Source organism: Myotis daubentonii, chromosome 6 (assembly GCF_963259705.1).
Source record: "Myotis daubentonii chromosome 6, mMyoDau2.1, whole genome shotgun sequence".
Classification (NCBI taxonomy): Eukaryota; Metazoa; Chordata; class Mammalia; order Chiroptera; family Vespertilionidae; genus Myotis; species Myotis daubentonii.
In genome coordinates this window covers 89042738-89052977 of record NC_081845.1, presented here as the reverse complement: position 1 = coordinate 89052977, position 10240 = coordinate 89042738, and the positions used below count along the sequence as shown (strand labels likewise).

At 52.1% G+C, this 10240-nt stretch overlaps 1 protein-coding gene and 1 long non-coding RNA gene across 3 annotated transcripts in view; one reads left to right on the top strand and one right to left on the bottom strand.

Moving 5' to 3' along the window:
• Positions 1–4284: 4284 nt before the first annotated feature.
• On the bottom strand, positions 4285–6045 carry LOC132237360 (uncharacterized). The gene is made up of 2 exons (XR_009453513.1): positions 5405–6045; positions 4285–4441 (listed from the first exon to the last, which is right to left on the bottom strand). It is a non-coding gene; the product is annotated as an uncharacterized LOC132237360 (long non-coding RNA).
• Positions 6046–6186: 141 nt separating this feature from the next.
• The window catches only part of DAAM2 (dishevelled associated activator of morphogenesis 2), a 102183-nt gene continuing 98129 nt past the window's right edge, over positions 6187–10240 (top strand). For both annotated transcript variants that reach the window (XM_059701786.1, XM_059701783.1), the window contains exon 1: positions 6187–6326. The gene's annotated coding sequence lies outside the window, so the exon portion shown is untranslated. The remainder of the gene's footprint in view (positions 6327–10240) is intronic.

The window sequence follows — 10240 nt, the reverse complement described above, 5'->3', positions numbered from 1 at the left end:
CTTTTATTCTGTTTTGACTCACTTGACTGTTCATTGATGAGGAATGCTGTATTAGTCATGGCTCTCCAGAAAAACAGCCCACAGGATATGTGTGTGTATAGATAGATAGATAGATAGATAGATAGATAGATAGATAGATAGATAGATAGATAGATGGATAGGTAGATAGATAGGTAGATAGATAGATAGATAGATAGATAGATAGATAGATAGATAGATAATAGTTAGGTAGAGATTTATTTCAAACAGCTGGCTCATGCAATTTGGAGGCTTGATGAATCCCAAATCGGATGGGGTAGGATGGCAGGCTGGAGACCCAGCGAAGAGTTGCAGTTCAAGACTGAAGACCATCTGCTGGCAGAATCCTGGAGGCCAGTCTTTGTTCTATTAAGGTCTTCAACTGATTGAGTGAGGCCCACCCACATTATGGAGGTTCACCAATTTAACTGTTAATCTCATCCAAAAAAACCCATTCTATCCCAGAATCATGTTTGACAAATATCTGGGCACTATATGAGCCAAGTGGATACATCAAATTAACCATCACAAACACTAAGCTTCAAGAAGTCACCTCCCGTCTCCCATACTGAGGTTGCACAATGAGAGGCAAAGTTGGGGATTCAATCAAGGTCTCTGATCCTGATGCCCGAGTTCTTTTTATGATCTTCCATGCCCCGTGTTAGTAAAACAAGGAAAAATCCATTACTCATGGATAGCTTCATATTGATTGGATGGCATACTCAAGGGATTCTCATTTACTCATCAGAAGGTCTTCACGGAATGTTCCAAGGTCCATGAAGTATAGACCAGGAGCTGTACCCCTGGGAAGTCAGTAAGGAGGAGCCATTGTGAAGCTACTTCTCCCCACAGAAAGGCTGTATCTTGGAAGCACATGTTAGCTTTGGAAGCCAGGACAAGTTTGGTGAACTATTTGAGGACCCCCCACCCCCTCCAGTGCACAGGCAACATTTTCCAGGTGAGCGGTGTGCTGCACACACTCTGTGTTCATGGAGCATTCCTGGAACATGCAGGTGACTGACAGGTGAGGAAAGATGGAAAATAGGAAATGCCCCTACCCCTACAGTAGGACACTGTGGGATAGAGTTGGGGGTGGGGGGTGACTCAGATAATCTTGGAAGGAGTCCGCCCACTTCATGGACTTTTCAGGGATCACCAATTTCAAAAGCAGCCCCTTAGCACTGAGACCCATGCATTTGATAAGCTTCAACTGCCTGTCTTTCCAAGCTACCCTGAGTAAGCTCACCTGGGCAGGGATGGAGACGTCCCTCTCCCAGACCTGGCGCATTCTGTGGCCCAGCCTCACTTCTGTTCCTGTCTTCCTGATGCTCCCCACCCACCACCTCTAAGTCTCTGGCCCTATCTCACCTCAACTTTATTAGTAAATACTCCCTTTCTCTCACTTTGCCTGGAATGAGTTAATGAGGATCTTATGAAAGGAGTTAATTCTAAAAGGAGTTAATGAGGATATTTTATTTCTCATTAGGCCTGCCTCTTCATTTCCATTCGGTCTATTGTTGCTGATTTCTATTAACTCCACTTCATTTCCGTATGATAGGAACAATTAGATTGGCCTGTGGTGTGATTTCCAAGGGAGCATGGTCACGCCATAGCTCCTGATACAAGATATTAGTCAGTCATAAAACCCTCTTGTGCTGTGGTAACTTTCCTGCATCCTTTTATTTTTGAAAAATAGTTAAAAATAGATATCCTGTATTTAATACTTGCCCTCTGCTGGGCATTGGAGACCACAGTTGGAAAGGTGGGATTGGAGTTGAGAGGAAAATGTGGTTGGCGTATAGATTTGGGCACTGAGACCAGGGTTGAGTTTCCCAGACAGCTCCTGAGCCCGTGGTGGAATTCAGGAGAACTGAACAAATTCACAAGAGGAGGCTCTGTGACACTCGGAGGACAGCCAAGGACAGATGCCTGGGGAACATCAACATCTTGGTGAGAAGAGAGGACTCAAAAGAGAAACCACACAAGGGAAGTGGTGGTGATGGGAAGACCTCCCTGAGGAAAGTGCTTCAAAAAAGCAAGAAACCTGCCCAAGCATTTCAAAGGGAGAGAATGAGAGTGACAAGACTGGACTCACCTGAAAGCCCAACCGCGGGGATTCACGCTAGGATGTCAGGAGGTAGCTGGAAGGCGAGGGGGATTCGGGGAGACAGTGGACTGAACTTAATTCCCAAATAGACCGTGGCATTTTCCAGTTCCAGCATTTACTTGCAATCTGATTCATCTTGGTTGAATTAAACAGAATTCATGCCAACTTAGTAGGAATATGTGTTCTTCGCTGGTCTTTCTTGTGTTATTAAAGATGTTGCAGGAAATTCATGGAATTGGAGTCAGAGGAACTAGGTTAGGGTCCAGGGTCCTTTATTTGCTGACTCTGATCTGGGACAGAACATTTGTCAGATCCAGCTTCTGTGTGTGTGTGTGTGTGTGTCTGTGTGTGTCTGTGTGTGTATGTGTGTGTGTGTGTGTATGAAGTAATAGTGATATCTCCCATAGTTGTGAGGGTTCAGAGAAGACATATGTGAATAGCCTTTGAAAACTATAGAGAATCATGCCAGTGCATGGTACATCCTATCTAATAAAAGAGAAACATGGTAATTAGCGTACGACCGCTACCCTTCCCATTGGCTAATCAGGGCGATATGCAAATTAACTGCCAGCCAAGATGGCAGCCGGCAGCCAGGCAGCTGGAAGCGAACATGAGGCTTGCTTGCTTCAGTGACGGAGGACTCCAACGTTCCCTGCCTGCCGCTGCCGGCCTCTGAGCTGCAACTCTAAGCAACTATGTTACAAATATAGAAGCTAAACAAAACCCCAGAAACCTGCTTTAGTCCACGGGGCTTCAGCCAGCAGGATCGCAACATTGTTTCAAATACAGAAGGTAAACAAAGGCCAGAAACCTGCTTTCAGCAGCGGAGGCCTAAGAGCTGGAGCCAAGCCTCAAAGCTAAAGCTGGCCCAGAATAAAAAAAAAGAAAAAGAAAAAAAGGAGCAGTTGGGAGCTTCAGTCACCCGCCAGCCTGAAAACAGCCCTCAGCCCCTCACCCAGGCTGGCCAGGCACCCCAGTGGGGACCCCCACCCTGAAGGGTGTGTGACCAGCTGCAAACAGCCATCATCCCCTCACCCAGGCTGGCCAGGCACCCCAGTGGGGACCCCCACCCTGATCCAGGACACCCTTCAGGGCAAACCAGCCGGCACCCACACGTGCACCAGGCCTCTATCCTATATAGTAAAAGGGTAATATGCCTCCCAGCACCGGGATCAGCGGAGCCGAGAGGCCTCCTGGCACCGGGATCAGTGTGACAGGGGGCAGCGCCCAAACCCCCTGATTGCCCTGCGGCTCTGTGTGTGACAGGGGGTGGGGCCACAACCTCCCTATCCGCCCTTCTCTGTTCGTGACAGGAGAAGGCGCCCCAACCCCCTGATCGGCCCTGCTCTGTGTGTGACAGGGTATGGCCCCCCAACCCCCTGATCGGCCCTGCTCTGTGTGTGACAGGGTATGGAGCCCCAACGCCCCTGATGGGCCCTGCTCTGTGTGTGACAGGGTGCGGAGCCCCAACCCCCCTGATGGGCCCTGCTCTGTGTGTGACAGGGTGTGGCCCCCCAACCCCCTGATCGGCCCTGCTCTGTGTGTGACAGGGTACGGAGCCCCAACCCCCCTGATGGGCCCTGCTCTGTATGTGACAGGGGGCAGCGCCCCAACCCCCTGATCGGCCAGCTCTGTATATGACAGGGGTGGCACCACAACCCCCTGATCCGCCCTGCTCTGTGAGTGACAGGGGGTGGTGCTGCAACCTCCCCATCGACCTTGCCTTGAGTGTGACGGGGGCGGCGCCCCAACCCCCCAATCGGCCCTACCCTGAGCGTGATTGAGGGTGGCATCACAACCTCCTGATCCGCCCTGTTCTGAGCCTGACCGGGGCTGCGGGGCAGGCACCTAGGGATTGGGCCTGCCCTCTGCCACCCGGGAGTGGGTCTAAGCCAGCAGGTCGTTATCTCCCAAGGGGTCCCAGACTGTGAGAGGGCACAAGTGGGGCTGAGGGACACCCCCCTCCCCCGCCAGTGCACAAATTTTTGTGCACTGGGCCTCTAGTAAAATATAATTGTCATACCTGTAAGTTAATGCTCAGGAATGATTCCAATAGTATATTTTGGTGGACTGATGGAGTATGTCAGGAAAGATTATATTTGGCTGAAAAAACCTCACAAAAAACAACAACAACAAAACCCCCAGAAGACTCAACTATAATAACCTGAACACATAGGAGTTTATTTTTGTCACCTAACAAGAAGGTACAGCTCTTTACAGATGCCACCTAGGACGTCCCTGCTCCACCATCCTTAAGTGAGTGGCTTTTGTCCCCAAGGTTGCAAGATGGCTGCTGTATCTCCAGGCATCATGTCTCTGTTCCAAGAGAGAAGAAGTAGGAGAAGGACAATTAAGGAATGTCAAAGTGTTGAAGGGGCATGCTGTCTGAATCTGACTTTTTCTTAAAGAGTTTTGTGGCAGCTGACTCCTGCCTTTTGCACAACAAACTCACCTGGCCAGAACTGGGTTTCATAGCTGTCCCCAGTTACAAGGGAGCCTGGGACGGTGGATACTGTAGACTTCCAGTTTTTTATTGAGGACGACAAGGGAGAAGAGGTTGGTCGATGGCTTTTGGAAGCCAGCTTTCAACGTCTACCACAGAGCAGGACTTACCTTGCCAACAGAACCCTGATGCAAACAAGGGGAAAGACATGGCAGTGGGTATAAAGCTCAGGAGGCCACCTGGCACTGACCACGCAGCAGGGCTCAGGCCCTCTGTGGCTTGGATCAAAACATCTTGGCTGTCCCCCCACCAAGAGGCCCAGTCCCCAAGACCTGGCCCCTTCTGGCAATCAGCCCTAACCAGCTGCTGCCGAAGGGGTAAACACATTCCAAGTCCGTGAGTCCCTGCTGCATTGTAACTGTGGTTGAGGCACACACACCCGCCCCATCTGGGCTAACGGAAAGTTCACTGGAGCTGTGATGGCTTAGTGATGATTTGCAGTTATCTGTGCTCTTTCTACTGATGGGGAGTTGAATACCTACACACTTATGTTATCTCACTGCACAAGCGATTTGCATCTTGTGCATCATTTTTATGTTCGTTCTCCAGTTCCTGGGAACCATGAAGGCTACAGCATTACATTCTCTTTTTCTGTATTCTGGAAGGAGGGCCCTTAAACTAAGCCATTTCCCTAAGACCCTTGAGCTCGGTGGAGAAATAGAAACCATCAGAATCCAGACCTGGACACCCGGAAAACCTTACATGGGTCCTCACCCAGTGGAGGGGGCGGGGGGGTGCCTCCTGGGACTGTGGGGGAAACAAGATCAAACATTCACCCTGAGGAAGGTGCAGGCTTGAAGCAGACAGTCGCTCCGGACCAAGGCGACTCCAGTGCAGCCCAGGAGATGGGTCACAATCACATTTAAGAAAAAAAAAATTAAAGGCGATTTTAAAAAGTATGAATAAGAGCTATTGTAAACGGCTCACACTCTGTATATAAGCAGTGAAGTAAGATGAATTGACTGGCACTGAGTTGGAAAAGCTATACAGAGGCAGGGAGTGTGGAACATAATTTTATAAAAATAAACCTTTTTTTTTCTTCTTTTACATACACACTCCCAAAGAAGAAATGGAAAAGTTGTTAGGGTGTGGACCCGGGCTTCTAATTAGCTGTTCTGTTCTGCCTGATTTGTCTCTTTTCTTGCCCTGGCACCTTCCTGGGACTTACTGTCCTACCCGGGGGCCCTGTGGGATGGAGAGGGCATCCCCCCAGACCGGACCCAGCAGTAGGTCTTTGCGCCAGATGCCCAGGGGAGGAGCCGGGAGAAACCTCCTGGCCAGGTCGCCACTTTTGCCTCCTTGACCCTAACATGTTTCCAAAACAGAGGGAGCCCTGCGAAGGCTCCTTGCCAGAGTAGCAAACAGCTACCCTCATTGTCTGCCTCGCCCCTGCCGGCTGCCCTCCCTCCCCCCTCCCCCCCCCACCCCTCCTTTCTGTCTGAAAGTGTGAAAATTACAAATCCCAAGGAACCGCAATCAGAACTCTACCTAGGGAAAATTCAGCGTATCCTGGCCATAAATATCCCGCTCCAAGACGCCTGACGTCAGAGCGGGGCGGGCGGGGGAGGGAGGCCGGCCGGGAGGGGAGGCGGTGGTTTCTCCGGACGCAGCGGAGTCCGGGCGAGGAGCGAGGAGCGGAGAGCGGCGAGCGCGCCCGGGGTCCGGGCTGCGGAGCGGCGCCCGCGCGGGGTCCTTGGAGTAAGTGCCGCCGCCGGTTGGCCGGGCTCGCGTCCCTCCCGGGGTGGGGGCCGGGCGGGGCGGCTTTCTGCCGGCTCTTCCCCCGCTTGCCCCTGCTTGATCCCTGTGCGGGGAGCGGGCTGGAGGCAGAGCTCCACAGGCTGCTGTTTTGTTTCTCCAAAGTGCTGCTCAGTGGGCTCCCGGGGCCTGCGTGCGCGGCCGTGTGCGTGTGTCTGCCTGTCGGCATCAGCACATCTGGACACAGAGAATGTCTCTGGAAAACTTTTAAAAATGTGTTTTCGTGGCTTTCAAATTGGTTTCCTTGTTGTCACAAGTGGACAGGCATAGCCGGTGCCCCCCAAACTGAGAACTTTTTTGGTGGTGGCTTGTCCTGGGTCGGTCTGTGCCTTCACTGGCGGTTTAACTCTTCAGGAGCCCAGCTCCCCCCAGCAAGCCTGGCCTTGGCCGCAGGCAGGGCAGGGGGGCGGCCGTCCTAGCTCTCAGCAGCCCTGGGCAGTGGGACTTGGAGCAAAGAAAGGAGCATCTCAGGAAAGGGGTCCCCACGTTGGGGGCCTCAGCACCTGTGGCCCTGACATGCCCAGGCCCTGGGACTTTGACTTAAGCAGAAGGAAGGATCTGGTCAGGACGCAGGTAATTTAAGGAAGAGGAGGAAGAGGAGGAGGAGGAGGAGGAGAAGGAGGAGGAGGAGGAGGAGGAGGAGGAGGAGGAGGAGGAGGAGGAGGAGGAGGAGGAGAAGGAGGAGGAGGCGGCCTCGGCCAGGACACTGCGGCTCTGTGTCCAGCCTGCCCCAGGAGTGGGATGAATGTGTCTGCCACATGTGCCCGCAGTGGGGGACATGCCGGGTTCTCTGGGAGCACCGCGGTGCCCCAAACAAGATGCAAGCTCATAACATAAAGAGACGTGTCTGAGCTGTGGGGTGGAGGGAGGGGGTGTTGGGGGAAAGGGAGAGAGATTTTTATCAAAATTGAACACAGATTGCTGAGGTCTGGGCTTGATTTAACTCTTGCCTCCCTGCTCTGGCCACTTCTGCACCGTTCAGTTCTGTGGTAGGTTTGCAAAGCTCCGGGGAAGGTGGGCAGGAAAACCTTGTCTCTCTAGGAAGGAGACCCTGGAGGGTTTCCTTGAAGCTGACATGGGAATGAAAGCAACTTCCCATTTTTGAAAAGCTTAAGGTTTTGTGTTTTCCCCCATCTGAGTAGCGTGTCAGTTTCTTGGATTTCTCTGAAAAGCCGGCGGATGGAGGCGATGGGTTTTCCCCGGAACGCAGAGGGGGAATTGTGTTGTCCTGAGAGTGAGAGGCGAGGGGGCTGGGGCTGAGTGGACTTGGATTGCCCAATGCAGGCCCTGGATGTCAAAAGCTGGTTCCACAGACCAGTGACCACAAAGAGAGCCCTTCCAGCTTTGCCCTCGCCTGGGCTCTGGTTTTGTATTTTGCAATAGAGCCAACCTACAACGTTTGGGTGGGAGGAACTTTACTGGACTCTCCCTGTGCCCTAGAAAAAGTGAAGGGATGGGGAGGAAATTTGGGCCCACAGGAAGTTGGGAGATTTGGGAAGGATTTTAGAAATTATACAAATCGATCCCTCGGGAAACGCGATAATAGACTGAGCAGACGGCAGTGTCAGAAAGAGAGTCGTTTAGCTTGAGGAGTCCATCTTCCACCTACGTGTGATGAAGAAGGCGGTGGAAAGGAGTGTGGAAGAGGGGTGGCTGGGGTCCCGGGAGAAGCATGGGCAGGACATGCTCACATGTTCGGAGTGCCTGGGGATGGTCCCGGCCTGGGGCATGGGGGCATAAACAGCCCGTTTCTCCTCCGTGCTGGGAGCTGCACTCCTTCCTTGAAAAGCAACAACTGTGCTATTATGTCCTGCCGCCTGGTGAGTTGCACGCTCCGGTGCCTACTCCTAGCCGAGTTTTCGGAGCTTGTCCTCCAGCTCCAGGGATGCTGAGGGAATACTCGTGCCCCCATCAGGACGAAGAGAGGAGAGAATTCTCCTGGGCACTGGAACTAAGAAGAGAGCCAGGCAATCAGGAAGGGAGGATGTGAGGGCAGGACCAGTAGGAAGGCCTGTGAATGATTTTTTTTTTTTTGGGGGGGGGGGGTGGTAAGGGGCCGTGTGGGTGAGATTGAGAGACTACAGCTTTCTATGGGAACATGGTCTCGCCCCAGTCTTCCTTTCCAACTTCCTGCCCCCAAAGTTTTGGACACTAGACAGGTTAGAGTTAGACTCTCTCCCTCATTGAAGAGCTTTGGACCCAGGGGAGAAGGAGAGGGCACGCCTCAGCGCCCTGCGGGGGGTGGGGAGGGGGGCGGCAAAGATGACTGATGAGGCAGAGGCTTACGTCTTTGATTTCCGTGGCGCCAATGGGAGGACCAATGTTAAATGTTCCCTCTCATTCCCACTATTTCCAAATAGAAGGCTGAATAGCAGGGACAGAGGGACCTTTTGGAGGTGACGCCCAGAAATGCCCTGGTCCCAGCAGCACAGAGTCCTCAGCAAGAGAACGGGCTTCGATTCTTTCTTCATGAAGGTTTCTCTGAGAGTCAGTGCCATCCTGACCCCTCCAGGCTTGCCCTGGGCCATTTCTCCAACTTGAGACCTGGGATGAATTCCTAGGCCACTGATGCTTGGGCCGATAGTGGAGCCTTCTCCTCCTTCCTTCTATCAGCTCAAGATCTGGCTGGCTGGCCAGTCATCCCTGAGGTCAGAATACTTAGGGCGCATTCTCAGACTCTCCTGAAGTTCCAAAGGGCAAGCACACCGGCTGACAAACAACCTGGACGCTGTCCTTGGCTTTGCTAGTGGCCAACTCTCTGGATTTCCATGGCCGCCAGTCTATGGTCAGGGACCGTGTCCTTCAGGTCTGGAGCAGGATAGAGCGCAGGCTTCCGAGCACTGCCTGGGAGGGGATTTGTCACCTGGGACACCCTACCTATTCCTGCATCCTCACCTGGGAAAAGATAATGAGGGTAATATTTACCTCACAAGGTTATCACAAAAATGATACTTATGCAAAAGGATGGAAACAGAGCTAGCGATGCTGTAGACCCTTCATAAAGGGCCTGTCATAATGTCACGTTCCCGTTTTCAGCCATCAGGAGCCTGCGTAGTTTGGAAAGGACCTCCCCCCAAATCTGGCTGCATGTCTTCCATTATTGAAGGCCAGTGGGTGGAGTTGCTAGGGTCAGGTGACCTTTACTGGCTCCCTGGAGAAAAGGTGGCTGGTGGGGATTACCCAGGAGCACATGCCTGGCCCATCATCCTGAGGGTGGGGGGAGGCGCCTGGCATCCTGGGCATCTGGCCTGGAAACCACTCCTGTGTGAGCTGCCTCCAGAGGCAGAGGGCACAGAGCAGGCTGGAGTGTAAGGTGCGGGTGGGAGGTGGCAAGGTGGGGATTTGGCACAAGATCAAGAACCAGGGGAGTCCTTTTTTCTTTCGACTTTTAACCTTTGTATCATTCTTTTTTTAAAAAAAAAAATTGTTTTCAACTATAGTTTACCTTCAATATTATTTTGTATTAGTACAGCATAGTGGTGAGATAATCATATACTTTACAAATTGTTCCCCCAAATCAAGATTAGATGAAGCAGAGGATAGAATCAGTGATTTGGAAGACATGGTAGCAGAAAACACCCACTCAGAGCCGCAGAAATAATAAAAAAAAAAGAAGAATCTAAGAAAATGAGGTAGAAGAACCAGTTGAGTCTTGAAGAACAAGCCTCAGGTCAGAGGTAGGTTAGGCAGCCACTGCGCCTGAGGTGCTGAGGTCAGAGCAAGGGGAAGAAATTCCAATGGGTTGCAAAGAATGGAAGCGTTAGCCCTGGCCGTGTGGCTTAGTTGGCTGGGTGTGGTCCCATGCACCAAAAGGCTACTGGTTCGATTCCTCATCAGGGCGCATGCCTGGGTTTCTG